The sequence below is a fragment of the Medicago sativa genome, chromosome 1, assembly GCF_051527215.1.
Source record: "Medicago sativa cultivar Bolivia chromosome 1, Bolivia_mono, whole genome shotgun sequence".
Lineage (NCBI taxonomy): Eukaryota > Viridiplantae > Streptophyta > Magnoliopsida > Fabales > Fabaceae > Medicago > Medicago sativa.
In genome coordinates, this window is record NC_140749.1 from 31,587,483 (window position 1) to 31,600,682 (window position 13,200).

Genomic DNA, 13,200 nt, shown 5'->3' on the forward strand with positions numbered 1-13,200 from the left:
TAAAACTGTTCTCACACTGATCATCCCACACAAAGGTTTTGCCTTTACACGTCATCTGTGTTAACGGAAGTGCTAACTTAGAAAATCCTTCTATAAATCTTCGGTAATAACCTGCTAGCCCCAAAAAGCTTCTAACTTCGGTAACTGACTTTGGAGTATCCCATCTTGATACTGCATCAACTTTGGATGGATCTACTGCAATACCACTACTAGAGATAATATGGCCAAGAAAACTTACTTCTTTCAACCATAATTCACATTTAGATAACTTGGCATACAACTTCTTTTCCTTCAATACTTGCAGGACGATCTTCAAATGTTCAGCATGCTCTTCTTCAGACTTCGAATATATCAAAATATCATCTATGAATACAACCACGAAACGATCCAAATAGTCATGAAAAATGCGAGATTCATGTACTCCATAAACACACCTGGTGCGTTAGATACTCCGAACGGCATTACAGAATATTCATAATGTCTGTAACGCGTCCTAAAGGCCGTCTTCTGAATATCTTCATCCTTCACTTTAATCTGATGATAACCTGACCTCAAGTCAATTTTGCTAAATACACGTGCACCCACTAGCTGATCCATCAAATCATCAATTCTAGGGAGGGGGTATCTATTCTTTATCGTTACTTTGTTCAACTGACGATAGTCAATGCACAATCTCATACTTCCATCCTTCTTCTTTACTAGCAACACTGGTGCTCCCCAAGGTGATACACTTGGTCTTATAAACTTCTTGTCTAACAATTCTTCTAACTGTTTCTTTAATTCTGCTAACTCTGAAGCTGACATACGATAAGGCGTCATAGACACAGGCTTCGTTCCTGGAACAAGATCAATAGTAAATTCAACTTCTCTCTCTGGCGGCACGTCAGGAATTTCATCAGGAAATACTTCTGGAAATTCACACACAACTTGCAACTTATCAATCTTCGCCTGGTTCTCAATATACAAGGACGCCATCAAAGAAAACAATTGACTTCCATCAAGCATCAGCTGCTTCAACTGCTTAGTAGTTATAAATTCGGTCTCCGCTTCCTCTTCTGGGAAGAAAACCGCACCGTCTTGTTGAAACAATTTATGTGAGCGTAATTATACTTTAACCAATTCATACCAAGAATTACATCCATTCCTTTCAATGGCAAACAAATTAGATCCATAGCAAAATCTCTACCAAACATAGACAAAGGACAACTCAAACATACTCGAGAGGTAGTTACGGAACCACTAGATGGGGTTTTGACAACTATCTCTCCATTCATTGGTGACACATCAAGACTCAACCTCGAAGCACAATCAGTAGCAATAAAACAATGCGTGGCACCAGTATCTATGATAGCAATTAAAGGAATATTATTAATGAAACAAGTACCTCTGATCAAACGGTCCTCACTAGCTGTCTGAGTACCAGCTAAAGCAAACACTTTACCCTTGGCCCGGGCCTTCTTTGGTTCAGTACATTGAGCAGAAATGTGCCCCTTTCCACCACAATTGAAACAAATAACGTCGTCGTGCTTGCATTCTGAAACGGTATGCCCCTTGACGCCACAACGGAAGCACCCTTTTACCTCATTAGCACCACAAGCATTACTCTTGTGACCTTTTTCTCCACATTTGAAACAAACAATCCCAGAAGGAGTCTCATTCTTCTTAGGTCTTCCCTCATCATTCACCCTTTTCTTGCCCTTATCAGCTGGAGCACTATAAGGCTTCCCATGATTCTGTAGTTGCTTACCCCTCCTCTCAGTCATAATCTTATAATGAGCCTTTGAATCATCTTCATAGATTCTACATCTACTCACCAAAGCAGAAAAGTCACGGATTTGTTGGTAACCAATGGCTCGCTTAATATCGGCACGCAAATCATTCTCAAACTTGATACACTTAGAAAACTCAGCATTGTGTCCGGTATAGTGTGGATAGAACTGAGCCAGCTCCACAAACTTCGCTGCATACTCTGTCACCGACATGTTTCCTTGTTTCAGCTCAAGGAACTCGATCTCTTTCCTTCCGCGAACATCTTCCGGAAAATATCTGTTTAGGAACTCTTCCCTAAACACAGCCCAAGTAATAACCGCATCATTCTGCTCTAGGGTAGGTTGAACGCTCACCCACCAGTCATCAGCTTCCTCGGCCAGCATGTGCGTACCAAAACGCACCTTCTGATCATCAGTACATTGCATAACTCTGAAAATTCTTTCAACCTCTTTGAGCCACGTCTGTGCTCCATCAGGGTCGTACCTTCCTTTGAAAGTAGGAGGATGATTCCTCAGAAAAGTCTCCAACATTCTCACATCAGCATTAACACCAGCACCAGCATTTGGATGTTGTCCCACAGCTTGGGCTACAGCTTCCAAAGCAGCAGCAATCGCAGCATCATTTCTTCCAGCCATTCTAGTCCTCTTATAACAGATAAAGTTTGCAGCCTCCAGGTCTCTACTCTGCGCAACACACAACAATTAAAATAACATAATAATGGTATTCCAACTACTAAAAGACACAATTCGACTCTCTACTTGGCCGGACGGACCGACCTGCTCTGATACCAATTGTAACACCCCGTTTTCCCAACTTAAAAATTTCATAAAAATTATCAGAGTTTATCATCATAACGGAGCATCACATACATCATTTCCAACAATTATAGTAATAGGAATACTATTTATTTAAGCAACCTGTCTTATAAAATTCAATAATCAAATGCAGCGGGATTTAGTTTACATCATCTCATAAAATCCTTGGCATTAAAGGCCACAACTTAACATCTCAATTAGTCTTCATAAAATACTTCAACATTATTAAAATAAAATACGTAACAAGGAAAAACAAGCATCAGACAATCCCCATCCCGTTACGTATCAGAGCATCCTAGACATGATGTGAGGAGTCTACTCACGAACACAGCTAGTCCTGGTTACCTGCAAGTTACCCATACAAAGGGCAACATTTTCAAGCAGAAGGGGTGAGATTTCACATTCATTAATTAACAAATAATAATTCATAGAAAGATAACCAACAACATATATCTAACATTAATATCATCCTTTTAACATCATTTAACAAAGCTAAGTAGTCAACAACTTCATAGTTACCAAACCAACATATTTATTCTTATAACTCATCATTTATATCATTTATTAATGTTAGGACATCAACAACAACGGCAAGACAGCAACATCATCACATCATTCATCATTTATTATAAGTTATGATGACTCTACAATGCAACAACAACTCCAACAACAACTTAGACAACTTCAACATGCATGTGGTACTACCAGGGCGTTAAGCCCCCATCGCTAAGGTCACAAAGAACCTGTCGGGCATTAAGCCCCCATCGCTGACTATGCATCAACTCGACTCTAAATGCAACAACTTCATTTTTTTAATGTTAAATTCATTAATAATTACTCACAAGGATTTCATCACATCAGACTGCATCTACTGGAACAACGATTAAGTCAACAACATTTTTCATTTATACATCAGAACCTATTCCATCAAGGAAACAAGTCAAAACTGCAACAATTTGCGAAACAAAAGGTCTGTCCTGCACTAACTCGCAGTGACGAGCTAAACTACTCGCAATGGCACGTTCATCAGGGGAACTCGCAGTTGTGCACAACATTACTCGTAGTTGCGAGCTAAGGGGTTACTCGCATTGGCGAGGGAAACTACTCGCAGTGGCGAGTGAGGGTTTTGCTCGCAGTTGCGAGTGGGAACGCTCGCAGTTGCGAGCGATGACAGAACAGGGTTCTGTCGCAACTCTGCAACACATCTCAGTCATCCAATTCTCACTACCCAGGCCCCAAATTCATTATAAATCAACATCTAAACGTTTTCTATGACTAATTAACATCTTTCTACATCAAACTACATCAAAGTTCACTTAATTCTTCCACTTTTAATGATTTTTGACCTAATCCCAATCCCTTAAACCTACAACAATTGACCACTTCCTACGAATCAAAACTTGTTAATAATGAGAGTTAGTCCCACCCTTACCTTAGATTATCTTTCTGAAATCCAACAGCCGCGTTCTTCGTTCTTTGGGTTATCTCTGACTTCTCTTATTTCTCTCATCTTTTCTCAGTTGTACGCGTTCTAATTTTTCCTTCTCACTTACAAATTTTATTCTTTCCCTAATTGCTCTTCTCACCGCAATCCTACTCTTTCCCCTATTAATTATTTCTACTAATAATAATATCTCTCCCCCACTTAAGAATAATACTTATATTATCGACTATTAACATATATTCCACCAATATAAATATAATAACAATAATAATAATAATAATAATAATAACAATAATAATATTCTAATAAAATGCAATAATTCACTCAAATAATAATTAGGAAAAAGTGGGCGTTACACCTTACCCCTAGCCAGGGTCTTCTTTGGTTCAGTACACTGAGCAATAATATGTCCCTTTCCACCGCAATTGAAACAAATAATGTCGTCATGTTTGCATTCTGAAATTGTGTGCCCCTTAACGCCACAACGAAAACACCGCTTCACCTCATTCTCACCACAAGCATTACTCTTGTGACCTTTTTCTCCACATTTGTAACAAACGATCTCAGCAGGAGCCTCATTCTTCTTAGGCCTTCTCTCATCATTCACCTTTTCCTTGCCCTTATCAGCTGGAGCACTATAAGGCTTTCCACGATTTTCTTGCTGCTTACTCCTCCTCTCATTCCTGATCTTATAGTGAGCCTTTGATCAAAACGCACCTTCTGATCCTCCGTACATTGCATAACACGAAAGACCCTCTCAATCTCCTTGAGCCACGTCTGAGCTCCATCAGGGTCATACCTTCCTTTGAAAGTAGGGGGATGATTCCTCAGGAGAGTCTCCAACATTCTCACTTCAGCATTAGCACCAGCACCAGCATTAGGATGTTGCTCCACAGCCTACAACGCAGCAGCAATAGCAGCATCATTTCTTCCAGCCATCCTAGTTCTCTTATAACAGATGAAATTAGTAGTTTACAGGTCTCCTCTTCTTCTCTGCACAACACACAACAATTAGAATAACATAATGATGGTATCCTAACTGTTAAACGTCACAACTCGACTCAACTACTTGGCCGGACGGACCAACCTGCTCTGATACCAATTGTAACACCCCGTTTTCCCAACGTAAAAATTTCATAATTAAAAACATCAGAGTAATTCACTTTAAACGGAATGCTACACTTCTTAAAAATTCATAAACTGAATAAATAACAATTTATTCTTCAAAATCATTTATCATAAATAATTCAAAACTTCGCAGCGGAAATTAGTTCAACATAATAAAAATATTTGGCACGCAGGCCTCAACATGAAATCTCATAAAGTCTTGTTTCGTCATTTATTCATAAAAGTTCATAAACTATACGTAAGGAATAGAAGGAAAGTCAAGTCCCATTCCGTTACGTATCAGAGCACCTAAAGACACAGAGTGAGGAGTCCACTTACGACCATGCCTATTCTTGATTACCTGCAAGTTACCCATACGAAGAGCAACATTTTCAAGCAGAAGGGGTGAGATTTCTCAAACAATAATAATAAGCTCATAAATCATAAATTACATTTAACAACTTAAATATCATCACATATCTTAACAATAATCATGTAACATCATAGGATTATCTAAACATAGCATTATCATAATTAACTTCATAATCAAATTCATAAACAACTTCATATTCAAACATCACTTGACTCGACAATGCGACTCTTAACATCTCAATCATCTTAGCATCTTAACAACTTGACAACTTGATACCTTAACATAATGATAACTCGACAACTTGACATCTTAACATCTTAAATCATCTTAAACATCTTGATAATATGCATGTGGTACCACCAAGGTATTAAGCCCTCATCTCTAAGGTCATAAAGGACCTGTCGGACATTAAGCCCCCATCTCTAAGGTCATAAAGGACCTGTCGGGCATTAAGCCCCCATCTCTGACTATGCAACGACACAACTCTAATGCAACGACATAACTTTCGTACAACTTAGATAACTTCATGAACATCTCTTATAATTCCATTATTATGGACAACTTCTCAAATCTTTACAACTTAGACCGACTTATACAACTTCACAAAGATCCAACAGTAACATAGACAGCATATGAACAGTTCACAACATATTATCATCGATGAATGAATTACATTAACTTGAAACATCACAAGTATTCACTTAATATATTTATAACAACATCACTATATAATCATCTTCAATTATCACATCAATTTTACAATCATTGCATAATTCATATATTGCACATCATTAAATAACACATCAGTTTCTCATTATCAAATCAATCACAAATTACACTTAATCAAATAATTCATCAATTACTCTTCGATAAATAACTCATCAATTACACAATGTCAAATATCACATCTTAAAAGCACACATCTTAAAATAACACATCTTTAAATCACACATATTCAAATAACACATCTATATATAACATATCGTTAAATAATTCATTAACACACATCATCCAATATTACACCAATTATACTTCATCATTAAACTTTCCAAACTTATTATTTATAGGCTAGCATGGAGTTAATTCCTCATCAAACATGTGGAACCGAGAGAGGATCAGAGCCACTCAAAACTATTAAGGCACGTACAAAAATCATGATATTAAACCAATATGTTGATTATAGTCTATAATTAAAATGAAAAGAAACAATAATAAGAGTTTGGTTCCAAAAAAAATATATTAAGAAGCATAGGAAGTTTGAGCTAGTTAATTAAGCTACTCAAAAATTGCCATATAGTAGTATTATTTTCCTTATTATCCTAATTGTTCACCTACCTATGTGTCTACGATACTATAGCAGCGAGAAAAATCATGGCAAGGGTATAACTTTTAGTCATGAACATGAAGAGACCTAAAACACCAGATCCTATACGTTCTGCTAAGTTATATTATTTAAATTATTTATATAGCTTTCGATAGTTAATGCTCTACGTTCTCACTACTCACGATACGAGAACAAAAACGAAACTAATTCAAGTTGCAGCAACCTGGGATCAAAGGAATGATACGAAATCACAGAACCACACTAAACCACACAGCAACTACCAAAACTCTATACAATCAATCAAGGTTTTCACCTTAAAACATCAATTATACTACTAATTTCTCATAATCTCACAAACTCATCCTAAGCATGTTAGATGCAATCTAATGATTCACAGACCTAATATTAGTGAAAGATAGTCTCACCCTTACCTTAGATTGTTTTTCTGAAATCAAAAGCAGCGTTCTTCGTTCCTAGGGTTCTCTCTCTGAGTTCTCCTCTTTCTCCAAAAAGCGATTTTTTTTGTAAACTCTTTCTAACCTAAGTTTCTTTATTTATAATGCTAAAATATTCTTCCCAATCTATTTAGGCCCAACAACTTATTCCTCTTTCTATTCTAACCTCCAATTCTACTTACACTAATAATTCTCATATTCTAATAAATAATAGCATAATGCCACATAATAAAATACTAACACCTCATATAAATAAATAAATCACATAAATAGATTCTAACTTAATAAAAATAATTAAATAAAAGGAGGGCGTTACAGAAGTCTTCATCCATAACAAGCTCAACAAATGGGGAAAAGGTTTGGCTTTGTCAAGTTCAAAGAAGTTAAGGACCCTGTGGTTCTTGAAGGAAGGTTGACAGATGTTTGGTGTGGTGATCAGAGGCTGAAGATGAACCTGTCTCGGTTCGGTAGGGTCACGGAGGTGGTGCCGGAGGTTCGAAATGCTGGTCCGAAGGTGGTTGTGACTTCAAAGTTGGTGGACAAAGATATTTCCTTTAAGAAGATGTTGGCTTCACCGGTAGGAAAGGGGTTGAGGGAAGGTACGTGCTAGAGAGGTTGAAGGTGTGTCACGTGGGGTTCTTACATTACCCTAGGGAGGCGAAACTGATCCAGGCAGGCTTGTTCATGGAAGGCATCAAGGGGATTTCTGTGACAAATATGGGCGATAACTTGGTGCTGTTGGAATCTAGTAAGGAAGGTGAGTTGGAGGCAGTTAGAGGGAGGAAGAAAGAGTGGTGAGATGCTAATTTTGTTATGGTGAAACATTGGTCTCCAAATATGGTGGCTAAAAAGAAAAGGGTGTGGGTTAAGTGTAGAGGTGTTCCGCTCCATGTTTGGGAGGAGAAATGTTTCAAGATGATGAGTGATTTCTTAGGTGAATTTCCGGACTTTGATCTGGCCACAGCTGAGAGGAAGAGGTTAGATGTGGTCAGACTGCTGATTGCTACTGAAAATTTTGCTTTTATCAATCAAAAGTTGAGGCTGAAAATGATGGGAGCTCTCTTTGATGTGTGAGTGGTGGAGGATCCTTTTCCATCACAAGGGGAGGATTTGGAGGAGGATGGTATAGGGGATGAACAGGTGGTGTTATGGGAGGAAGATGAGGTGAGTCCACCGCTGGAGGTGGCAGCGATGGGCTTCGTGCAGGAAAGAGTCACTGGCGAGTCATTTTCCGACGACGATACCTCGGTGGAAGGGTCAGCCTCGGAGACAAAAGAGGAATTGGTTGGGTCTCAGCATGGGGAGTTGTCGGTGTCAGGGGAGACTACGGAGAAGGGTGACGTGTCGTCAGCTGAATGGGGGAGGAGGTTACCTATCTTGTGTAGCCTTTTGGGAGTTCAGTACCAGGCTATTTTTTTGGAGGACAATAGGGATTTGCAGCCAACAAGAGTGGGCCACGTGGATGTAGTGGTTGAGGTTGACCAGGATCAAAGTGCAGGGGTGGGACCCGTAGATGTAGGAATGTCAACGGTGGGAAATTTGAATTTGGAAATTGATATTAGGCTGGACAATTTGATCCAGGACCCGGTTTTGCAGGATCCGCGTATGGGATCTACTGACCCGCAAGACAAATTTCCGGGTTTCGACCCGATTGGAACTGTTGGGCCTAGTTTAAATGGGCCAGACGTTGAATTTGTGGGAAATTCAGAAGTTTCTGAAGAGGGAGGTAAGGAGGAGGTTTCAACAGTAAGAATGGGGCATGCTAAAGCTAAAAAACCAAAGAAGGGAGCTCTTGTTTTGGGGAAAGCTAAGTGCATGAATTTAAAGGGGATGGCTTCTCATGGGAGCAAGCATGATGGCAAGCGTAATTAGAAAAAAGAGAAGGGTGCTGAATTTATTGATAGGGTGGAAGCTACTCAAAGGATGCCGGAGGTGGGGAGTTCACAATTTTTGACTTCCGGTGTTCAAGCTTTTTTCGAAGATGATGGCTCGGTGGTGCCGGAGACTCCGAGTAACCTTATGGGCGATTTGCGTAGGAAGAAGGCGGATGTGGAGCATTTGTTGAGGGTAGAGAAAGATGCCGGTATTACTTTCACAATGGCGGATGGTGCGGTTGTGGATAGATTGGTTGTTTTAGAAGATGTGGATGTTGAGAATAGAGAAAAAAGGGAGAGGATAGAAGGTTTTTGATGATAATGTTATCTTTTAATGCTAGAGGATTGGGGGGGGGGGGGTGTTGAAACACAAGAAGATTAGAGAGTTGGTTAAAGATCAAAGGGTGGATTTCTTGGCAATTCAAGAAACAAAAAAGGAGGCGGTTACGGAGTCTTTATGCCGTCAATTATGGGGGGACGATGACTTTCTTTGGGCTTTTCTCCCTTCGGTTGGAAATAGTGGAGGTATTTTATCTATTTGGCATAAATCTGACTCAATTTTTTTGTTCTCTTTTGTGTGTGAGGGACTTGTTGGTGTTTGTATGGAGTGGGGTCCCTTGAGAAGAAGATGTTTGGTGGTGAATGTGTATTCCAAGTGTGATTTGGTGGGTAAGCAACGTTTATGGGATAAGCTTATTTTGATTAGGAATTCTTTGGGAGGTGGAGCTTGGTGTTTCATCGGTGACTTTAATTCCGTTCTTCACCAGGAGGAAAGAAAAGGAGCCATTGATATGTCGGGCACGGTGTATAGGAGAGAAATTGAGCTTTTCAATGAGGTGGTAAATGTTTTGGAAGTGGAGGATGTGAATTTAGTGGGGAGAAAATTTACTTGGTATAATTCTAATGGTATTGCGATGAGTAGGATTGATAGGGCGTTGATTTCCGAGGAATAAGGTGAGTATTGGGGTAATGTCTCCTAGTGGTCCATTCCAAGAGTTGTTTCCGATCATTGTCCGTTGGTGCTAAAAGGAGATACTACCAATTGGGGCCCTAAACCTTTTCGCTTTAAAAATCATTGGTTGGAGAACCAGAAATTTTAGGGTGTGGTGGAAGAGGCTTGGAGGAAGTATGGGAGGAGTGGCTGGATGGGGTTTGTTTTAAAAGGGAAGTTGAAAGGGCTTAAGGGTGATATTCGAGAATGGAATAGGGTCGAATACGGTAATGTTGACATGTGCCTAGCTTTGTTGAGGGAGGAGATTGAGATGCTTGACCGAAAATGTGATGGTGGTCTTTTAACAAATCAAGAGGTGGACGGTAGGAAACAAAAGTTTGAGGAACTTTGGAGGCTTTGGAAAAGTAAAGAGACCTTGCTTATTCAAAGATCTAAGTCCAAATGGCTCAAAGAGGGGGATGCTAATTCCAAGTACTTCCATAGTTGTGTGAAGAGTAGAATGTATAGGAATGGGATTAAGGTGCTTAAGGTGAATAATGAATGGGTGTTTGGTGTGAATGAGATTAGAAAAGTGGTGGTGGATTATTTTAAGAGTCATGTGGCTTGTTCAGTGTGGGAAAGACCGAAGTTGGATGGGGTTAATTTTGCCTCGATATCCGAAGTCGACAATGCCTTTCTTGTGTCCCCATTCTCTATGGAGGAGATTGAGTTGGTTGTTAAGGAAAGTGATGGGGATAAGTGTCCCGGTCCAGATGGTTTTAATTTTGCTTTCTTTAAAGAATTTTGGTATCTTATGAAAAATGAGGTTAGGATATTCTTTGACCAATTCCATGGTAACGAAGAGCTCCTAAGGTGTCTTTTATCTTATTTTGTCACGCTCATTCCAAAGCTGAAAAGTCCTTCTTCTCTTAAGGAATTTAGACCTATTTCGTTGTTGGGTTGTTTGTATAAGATTCTTGCTAAGGTGTTGGCCGGTAGGCTTTCTAAAGTGATGAATTTGGTGATTTTCAAAGCTCAATCAGCATTCTTAAATGGTAGGTAATTGGTGGATGGGGTCATGATTGTTAATGAGGTGGTTGAGGTTGCGAGGTTACAGAACCGAGAGTGCCTTATTCTAAAGGTGGACTTTGAGAAAGCCTATGATTCGGTGCATTGGAGTTTTTTTGGAGTATATGCTTAGGAGGGTTAGCTTTGTGCGGAAGTGGATCGCTTGGATGAAGGCGTGTGTCTTTGGGGGTAGTATGTATATCCTTGTGAATGGGAGTCCTACCGAAGAAATCAATATCAAGAGGGGTCTCAAGCAAGGAGACCCGTTAGCCCCCTTCCTTTTCTTATTGGTGGCGGAAGGTTTTAGTGGTCTCATGGAGAATGCGGTCAATCAAAATCTTTTTAAGGGGTTTGAAGTTAAGAGTCGAGGTAAGGTTATCTCCCACCTTCAATATGCGGATGATACCTTGTGCATTGGTGAAGCTTATATTGAGAACCTTTGGACGCTAAGGGCGTTGTTGAGGGGGGTTTGAGATGGTTTCGGGGCTAAAAGTTAATTTCCATAAAAGTTGTCTCATGGGCGTGAATGTATCGGCGGATTTTTTGGAGATGGCGTCAACGTTTCTTAATTGTAGGGTAGGTGTGGTTCCTTTTATGTATTCGGGGCTTCCGGTTGGTGCAAATCCGAAGAAGTTGTCAACGTGGGAACCGATTTTGGAGCGGATTAGTGCTAAATTAAGCTCTTGGGGAAATAGGTATATTAGTTTAGGGGGTCGCATTGTCCTCTTAAATTAGGTGATTAATTCTATACCTATTTTCTATCTTTCTTTCTTAAAGATGCCGATGAAGGTTATTAAATAGGTGGAAGGCATCCAAAGAAGGTTCCTTTGTGGAGGTGTTGGGGGGCTTAAGAAGATTGCTTGGGTTAAGTGGAGGAAGGTTTGTCAACCAAGAAGTAAAGGTGGGCTAGGGATGAGAGATATTAAGTTGGTAAATGTTAACCTTTTAGCTAAATGGTGGTGGCGCATCATTGAAGATGATTCGGCTTTGTGGAAGGATGTCCTTGAAGATTTATATGGGCCTTCGGTTGGTTATAGAAGTAGAAGGGATGGCGAGGTGTGGGGGTCTCACTCTTCACGTTGGTGGAAAGATGTCATGGGGTTAGAGGGGATGGGGGATGTCCGGTGGATTTATAGGGAGTTGGAGAGGAAAGTGGGTGATGGTATGAACACGTTCTTTTGGAAGGATACATGGGTGACAAGTGTGACTTTGATGGAGGTTTTTCCTTGTATTTTTTCCTTAACGCTTGACCAAGAAGAGTTGGTGGGGAATTTGTGCTCTATGGTGGAGGGGGGTGGAGGTTCGTTTGGCGAAGGGAGTTGTTTGAGTGGGAGAAGGAGCTTGTTGTGGACCTCTTGGCTCGGTTGGAGGGGAAGGTTTTGGGGGATAGAGCGGACTCGTGGGTTTGGAAACCGGATATAGAGGGTGGTTTCTCCGTTAAGTCATGCTACACTTTGCTTCTTGATCATTTTAACGTTGAGGTTCCCTTAAACGAGGTGGAAAAGGTGATTTTCCGGGCGATTTGGAGGTCTAAAGCTCCGGGAAAGGTGTTGGCCTTCTCGTGGACGATGTTGCTTGATAGGATTCCGACAAAAATCAATCTTGATAAGAGAAGCCTTTTGGGGGTGGAGGAATCTAAAAGGTGTGGTTTTGTGGGGGTGGCGAGGAATCGGTAACTCATCTCTTTCTTCATTGTGATTGGGTCTCTAAAGTTTGGAAGGAGGTAATGAGGTGGTTGGATTTTAGTCTCATTACACCCCCCAATTTATTCATTCATGCTCTTTGTTGGACTAGAGGAGTGGGTTTGAGGAAACTTAGACGTGCGGCATGGTTGATTTGGCATGCGGTGGTTTGGGGTGTTTGGAAAGGAATGATAGGATTTTTAATGATAAGTCGGTGGAGGTGGCGGAGTTGGTGGATCAACTTAAAGTATTGTCTTGGCAATGGGCTTTGTCTAGATTGAAAATTGAGGTTTGCTTGTTCTACGAATGGTGTTGGAACCCTCGGTTTTGCTTGCGTGGATGATCCATTTTGGTGGT

General features: G+C 40.2%; 1 pseudogene; it reads right to left on the reverse strand.

Annotated features, from left to right (window-relative positions):
* Positions 1-363: 363 nt before the first annotated feature.
* LOC146954302 (uncharacterized) lies at positions 364-2,612 on the reverse strand (annotated as a pseudogene).
* Positions 2,613-13,200: the final 10,588 nt, after the last annotated feature.